This window comes from Cydia splendana, chromosome 27 (genome assembly GCF_910591565.1).
Source record: "Cydia splendana chromosome 27, ilCydSple1.2, whole genome shotgun sequence".
NCBI classification, from domain to species: domain Eukaryota; kingdom Metazoa; phylum Arthropoda; class Insecta; order Lepidoptera; family Tortricidae; genus Cydia; species Cydia splendana.
In genome coordinates this window covers 6,468,146-6,475,691 of record NC_085986.1, presented here as the reverse complement: position 1 = coordinate 6,475,691, position 7,546 = coordinate 6,468,146, and the positions used below count along the sequence as shown (strand labels likewise).

Below are 7,546 nucleotides of genomic sequence, written 5' to 3'. Positions count from 1 at the left end.
ATCATAACATAATCAGCCTATTTATCAATTTATTGCGTAATCAGAAGGTATTAGATATTACGTTCTTCGAAGCGCTCGTTAATTGAAAACCCGTAATCTTTTTCAGATAAGAATCACCCGATTAACCTGTATCAAAGGCCAAGTAAGGCAACCTATTAATTTATAGAAAGTTTTGTGATAGGTCGTAGATTGTAGTTAATAAATTAAAAGATTCGTACCTACTCCTAATTTTAACACGGTAAGTATTAGAAAACGTATAGGCAGGGCAAAAAGAAAAAAAACATTTTTATCGTGAGCATCAACGAACGAGTTTTCAAAGAGAGCAAAGACTTAACTTGATTATTAATCAAACTGCAGTGGGACTGCACCAGATTAATGCAGTCGAGATGAACGTCTGAAAAAAATAGACACGAATAAAATAAGAAAAAGTAGGAGGCGCTCTCACGACAGATATTGAGTGGTGGGACGGGCTTAGCCTGCGCAGAGACGAATTATTAGAACATAAAGACACATTTCATTGCGTCAACCTGTTGTATGATGAACAATTTCAACCGGCGACCTTAATTTAAGAAATAGTTGTGAATTAACGTTATTAAAACGAGTTTAAGAGCCGTCATGAGCGTTTAATTACGCAAACGTTACGCCGCTGGGCGTGACATCACAAATCAGCTCGTTCGGGTTGAAGACAACACGTCGGGCACCCATCCTTTTCTTTCGCTATGTTTCGAAAGGGAGGGCGATAGCCGGCAGGCCGGTGCTGATCGTATTCTGTCGAGGGTGTCGCCATTTTCGTTTTGACGAATATTGACAGCACGGCAGACAGACAGTGGCTCGACCGTCGACGGAGCGTCTGCCACTATTTTTATTTTGATAGTGAATCACATAACGTGCTCGTGTTGTATTTGTAATAAAAAGCTGTTTATTTAATACTGTCTCGCGTGACTTGTGATTGATAAATGACTGTTTGAGATTTTTGGTGCTAACCTCCTTTTTTAGCTTAGTGTTTTTAAGAACTGCAAGACTGTGATCGATATGTGCAAGATGTGCAGATGACTCCACAGTACCAAGCGACACCGTGTTGTTTTCTTCTGGTAAGTGAGCCTTATTACGACCTCAATTTTGTATTGTATGCTTATTAAAAGCGTCAATGCATATATTACGAATGATATTTCGGAAAATACAATCGTTGGCCGAGCTCAAAGTTTGCTCATGTTGTGTATTAATGTTGCAAAATGGCAGAGATCCTTTGTTGCGGTAGCTCCAGTTTGTTTACTAACTGTCACGGGCAGTACACGGCCTAAGATATATTGCCTGGGCTGGCGACTATGCGTGGGCCTTTACCGCGAAGGAAACGCGACCTTATGTTTCGCGTATAAGGTATGAATTTCCTTAGCATAGATCACGGTAACGGCCCGTAGAATTAATTTATCACACGCCGCGCTTGACAAGTTGAAAACATAAATTCGACCTTGCCGCTCCACGTGGTTTGAAGACATTTACGCTTTCTCTTCTTTATACGATTATTTTTATTTCGGTTAAATCGTATACGATTATCGATTTTTGGATTATTTCCGTTATGTTGGCACATCCAAATATTTTTTTATGAAGGATGTCCCCCAAATTTTTACATTAATGACATACGTCAATAATCACTTAAAATTCCATTCTTATAAATCATATTTAACTATGATTTTTGTAAATATTATTCAAATTTTTTAAAGTTATTACATGTTTTGGATTATCTTCTGAATTTCTTAAATGGTGCAACTGGGGCAAGCTTTCTTCGAGCAAGAGGATGAAAAGTTTTCACGTGGTATTTTTTTTTCTATTATCAGTACATCTTATAAAAAACAAAGTCTCCCGCCGGGCCACCGCGTCTATCTGTTTGTGTGAATAGAATAGAATAGAATATCTTTATTACTCTCATGTTGGTGTACGCTAGGTACAATAGTTACATTACAACATGTTACCCTAGAAGGGTATTGCAAATTTTACATGTAATTACATAGGTATAAAACACATAAATCTTTCAATTAATTCTTAATCAACTATTTCTACATTAAAAATAAGTAAGATATTATTTTATAAACTTAGAATAATACTTATTTGCATTGAAAAACTCTTGCAGAGAATAAAAACTGTGGTCGGTTTTCAGCTTGTTAACGAATTTTGTGTAAGTTTGCTCTTTAGTTACAGTACAATTTCACTAAACTGGCACTAATGCTGACACAAGAGAGCTGGATTACTGGAAAATTCGGTTTAGTGGAAGTTAGAGCAAATCTGCATAATTTTATTTATTTATTTATTAGAGCTTTCATTATTCCACAGAGGATTGTGATTTTTAAGTGATTTGTAATTCTTATTTGATACATAGATTTTTAAGTTTTTATTTTCCTACTGTAGACCCCTTCTGGGTAAAAGCCTCCTCCAGCTGTTTCCATTTGGATTTATCTAGCGCTACACTATGCCATTCTATGCCTGCAGTGGCAACAATCTCGTCCTGCCACCTGGCTAGTGGATGTCCTCTCTTTCTAGAGCCATAGCCCCTTCCATTTGGTCACCTTTCCTGTCCACCTCCCGTCGTTGAACCTTGCCACATGACCGGCCCATCTCCATTTCATGCTCTGAGCAAAGTGCAAGGCATCAGTTACTTGTGTCCTTTTTCTAATATTGGAGCGTCTTATTTTATCTTTTAGTTTGATGCCTAGACAGCTTCTCTCCATTGCTCTTTGGGTGGTCTGTATTTTGCTTTTTGTTGATTGATTATAAAGGTCCAGGTTTGGCAGCCATATGTGAGGCAAGGTAGTAGAGATGAATTCATCACTATTTTCTTTAGGTGTACAGGGAGTTGCACGTTGATCTGCATAATAATGATGTGTTTTTTAGTATTTCGTAGAAATACATTTTACTAAAATACTAAAAAAAAAAACTAGTTTTATCTGGAAATTATCCATTTATAAAGAGATTGAAGGGCGAAAATGTTAGCGCAAATTTGTATCCCAATACTAGTACTGGATTACTGGGTATACCGGACCATCGAAGTGCCGGATTACCGAGATTTCACTGTATTTCTTTTGGAAGATAATTATACTAATAAAAAATTCTTAATAGTCATTACGCGAGGGCTCTTATTACTAATTTGTAAGTTACTTGAAGGTATGGCTATTTTATTTTATCTTTATGTCTTAAGGGGCCCACTGATTAACAGTCCGCCGGACAGTATCAGCCTGTCAGTTAGAAATCAAAATTTTGACAGTTCCGAACAACTGATTTAGATTTAGGGACATGTGTGGCGGTCTGATGCTTTTGTATATAAAGTCAGGGTCTTGCAAACAAATTTACTGGCTTCTAGAATATGTAAAAAAGGTAAAGTTAAAAATTTCAAGTTTCGAAAGTTTCAAGAGAGGTTTACAGGTTTCAAAGTTTTTAATATTTGTAAGAATCCTTATGCACTTTTTCTGCAGTATGAGGAGTTGTATTATGTCTGTGCTGCCTATTATGTGAATGCTTCTCAGTAAAGTGGTTGGTTGATTTTGGAGAAAAGAATTAGTTATATTATACTCTGTATCTTTAGGTATATTAAAAAGAATAAACAAAATCTACCCTCAAAAGACTTCTTAAGCCAGTGGAAGGCAGATGAAAACATTACATGATCAAATAATGCAGGTTAAAGTCAGGTCATTCAATAACAGATCCAGGTGGTTTTGTATTTGGTTGGTTAATCAATAAATGTTATAACTACCCGAAAATGTACATTTGTACATTTGAAAATGTTTATAATAAATAAATAAATATTATAGGGACATTCTTACACAAATTGACTAAGCCCCACGGTAAGCTCAAGAAGGCTTGTGTTGTGGGTACTCAGACAACGATATATATAATATATAAATACTTAAATACATAGAGAAAACAACCATGACTCAGGAACAAATATCTGTATCATCATACAAATAAATGCCCGTTTAGTTAAGTACCTAAAGGATACAGACACAGAGTACCTATAGTATTCCAATCAAGACACAATACAAGAGTTCTTCTAACGCACTGTGCCATAGTCTAATAAAACATGGTCTTCCATTCCCAGAGTGACACGGGCCTACGTCACAACAACATGGCCGCTATATATAGCGCTATCGCATATTATCATATAGCGCTGTCGCATGATGACGTAGGCCCGTGTCAGTTAGGTGACCTAGAAAAGACGGGAATGGAGTACCAGGCGGAGTATATTATTATACCATGCATTGTGCTACTTTTATTGTCGCCTGGCTGACTAGACAGAATAACAAAAAGAGATAATTGATTCACCTACCTATAGGGTTGACTGTGGGGCTGTTACAAATTTGACTACCTACCATTTTTTTTCGTATGGTGGGCCGCTAGAGGCCAAGACATGGTATAATAATATACTCCGCCTGGTACTCTTCCGACCACGTGACTGACACAAGCCTACGTCATAATGCGACAGCGCTATATAATAATATGCGATAGCGCTATATAAAGTGGCAATGTTATTGTGACGTAGGCTTGTGTCACTCTGGGAAGAGAAGACCATGTTTTATTAGACTATGAGGCCAAGATAACAATCGTTCGCAGAGAAACGATACACTGTCTATCGCATTTTGAACGCGAAGTATAGAGATTTTACAAAAGTATTCCAGGGTGGCAGATACTTTTGGCACGTTGTTTCATCCACTATTGAAGCTGATTGTACGAACTGGGTTTGAACCCGCGACTTTCGGATTTAAAGTCCCATTACCACTAGGCCACCAACGCTACCAATGGCCCCAATTTCACCACGGTGACAGGCGCGACAATTGTAAACTCACTGTTGCTGACGTCACAGGCATCCATGGGCTACGGTTACCACTTACCATCGGGCGGGCCGTATTCCTGTTTGCCACCATCATTGTATTATTAAAAAAAACTTTATTATATCGGAATAAAACAGATATTTCTTTTGCGTAGTTTCTGACAATTGTCAAGATTTAGAAGAATTGTAGGTAATTCTTGACAGGTAATGAGTTATATGTCGGAATTTCGTGACAATTGTAATGTTTCTTGTGACAATTGTCATAAACTTAGCAAGAGAAATATCTGTTTTTTTTCGATATAATAAAGTTTTTTTTAATAAAACAATGATGGTGGCAAACAGGAATACGGCCCGCCCGATGGTAAGCGGTAACCGTAGCCCATGGATGCCTGTGACGTCAGCAACAGTGATGTTTTACAATTGTCGCACCTGTCACCGTGGTGAAATTGGAGCCTGAACTTTATGACAATACAACCCTCGTCCCAAACCGAGACATCGCCATTGAATGAATGAATCAGAGGCAGACGACTTTTAAATCTACTTGTTTATAGGGTTCCGTACCCAAAGGGTTATACAGTGGGGGCCAGTGGAGTATTACTAAGACTCCACTGTCCGTCTGTCCGTCCGTCTGTCTGTCACCAGGCTGTATCTCATGAAACGTAATAGCTAGACAATTGAAATTTTCACAGATGATGATTAACCGGTTTTTCAATGAACGAAATAATATAACGGTTTTGGAACGATATTAACAGGTATTTCAATACCGGTTCCGAGCCCTGACATAGAGTGCTAACTCCATACATCAGTTTTGGTATCAAAACAACTATTATTTTCGTAGTCGACATCTAGCATCGAGTAGCGGAATTATCGGTACTGCTACTTGACAATAGATGTTGCGACGATCGAAAAGTCTAATGCTCAACAATTTTCAGCTAATATTATAACTGGATTAACCGGAACTCTATTTTCAACTCCAGCTTGAAATATTTGAACTAATAAGTTGTAAATTATTGTTTAATACGATTTTCGTGAGTCGCGACACTCGAGACATCTACTATCAAGTAGCGGTACTGGCCGCGTAGCCAAGATGCCAATCGCTTACGCTCCGTAGCGATCGAAACGCAACTGTCACTGTCACACTAATATGGAAGAGTGATAGAGAGACATAATGCTTTTCGTTGTCGAAGCGATAGCGATTGTAACCTTGGCTAGGCCAGCTGATAATTCCGCTACTCGATGCTAGATGTCGACTACGAAAATAATAGTCGTTTTGGTACCAAAACTGATGTATGGAGTGAGCACTCTATGCTTACTATGCCTGAGCGAACGTGAAGAGCGAACAAGGCGTCTTTGTTTCAGCTTGGAAAAAAATGTTTTCGCCTCTACAGGTTGTGTTTCTCGACAGATTCTTCTGAAATGTTGTGATCATTAATGTAAAATATTCTATCACAAGAAGACAGTTCTTTTCCGTACAAAAAAGTTTTATAAACTGATATAACTGTCATATACTAAGAAAAACCGGACAACTGCAAGTCGGACTGGCCCACCGAGGGTCCCGTACTTTTTAGTATTTGTTGTTATAGCGGCAACAAAAATACATCATCTGTGAAAATTTCAACTGTATAGTTATCACGGTTCATGAGATACAGCCTGGTGACAGACATACAGACTAGACAGACAGACGGACAGTGGAGTCTTAGTAATAGGGTCCCGTTTTTACCCTTTGGGTACGGAACCCTAAAAAGTGACCAAGGCCTCCAGTGCCCCAGGCTGGAATCGAACCAGCGGTTCTCTGCTATCGCGGCAGGTGTCTGTGCTATTAGGCCACCGGGAGGGTGGCATAGGTCGAATATTTCCAAGTATATGCACTTCTTACAGAAGGCTTATGGCGCCCCCTGGCACTTGCACTGAGTATGCTATCAAAATCGTTGCAGACTTATCTTGGTCTAACTCTTGACATCATTGTATGGCATTTATCGCCGATTCACTTTAACAAAGGGTATTTTATTCGACATCTAGTGTCAAGTAGCAGTGCTGATAAATCTGCTACTTGACGCTAGATGTCGACTACGAAAATAATAAGCGTTTTTGGTAAGAAAACATGTATGGAGTGAGCACTCTATACTTACTTATTTCTCTATCCATACTTTCATACCAATATTATAAATGCGAAAGTGTGTCTTTCTGTCTGTCTGTCTGTTTGTTACCTCTTCACGCTTAAACCGTTGAACCGATTTAGTTCATAGAGATAGTTTAGTTTTTTTAGTTTTTATCCTTAGTAGAAATAAAACTACTCAAATTACTGATTCCACGCAGACGAAGACGCGTGTTTTTATATACCTAACACTGCCGTTATATACCTAGATCTTTGGTAGATAACGCGTACAGCCTAATTAATAGCCTAATAAAACGTTGAAGGACCTTGAAATTTGAAATACATATATACTCTAATATTGTAGAAAGGAGGCCCCGTTTGGATCCCGCTTAACACGTTCAATGTGGTATGGGGTTGAAAGACTAATGACGCAGCGAAGGTGTTAACTCACAACGATGAAATATACACAAGTGCTTCCACTGAATAAGACTGGAATGTCAATTTCATGTTACTCCGGTCCGTTCATTCCGTTGCCACCGCTTCCGCTCATTACGCTTTTTTTTTTGGTTGAAAACGGGCATAAGGGGAGTAAAAACGTTAAAAGAGTTAGCAACTTCTACGCGGACAAAGTCACG

General features: G+C 38.5%; 1 protein-coding gene across 1 annotated transcript in view; it reads left to right on the top strand.

Annotated features, from left to right (window-relative positions):
- The first annotated feature begins 273 nt into the window (after positions 1-273).
- Positions 274-7,546, top strand: part of LOC134803750 (homeobox protein PKNOX2-like) — a 41,723-nt gene continuing 34,450 nt past the window's right edge. Inside the window, exon 1 of the mRNA XM_063776584.1 lies at positions 274-1,091. The gene's annotated coding sequence lies outside the window, so the exon portion shown is untranslated. The remainder of the gene's footprint in view (positions 1,092-7,546) is intronic.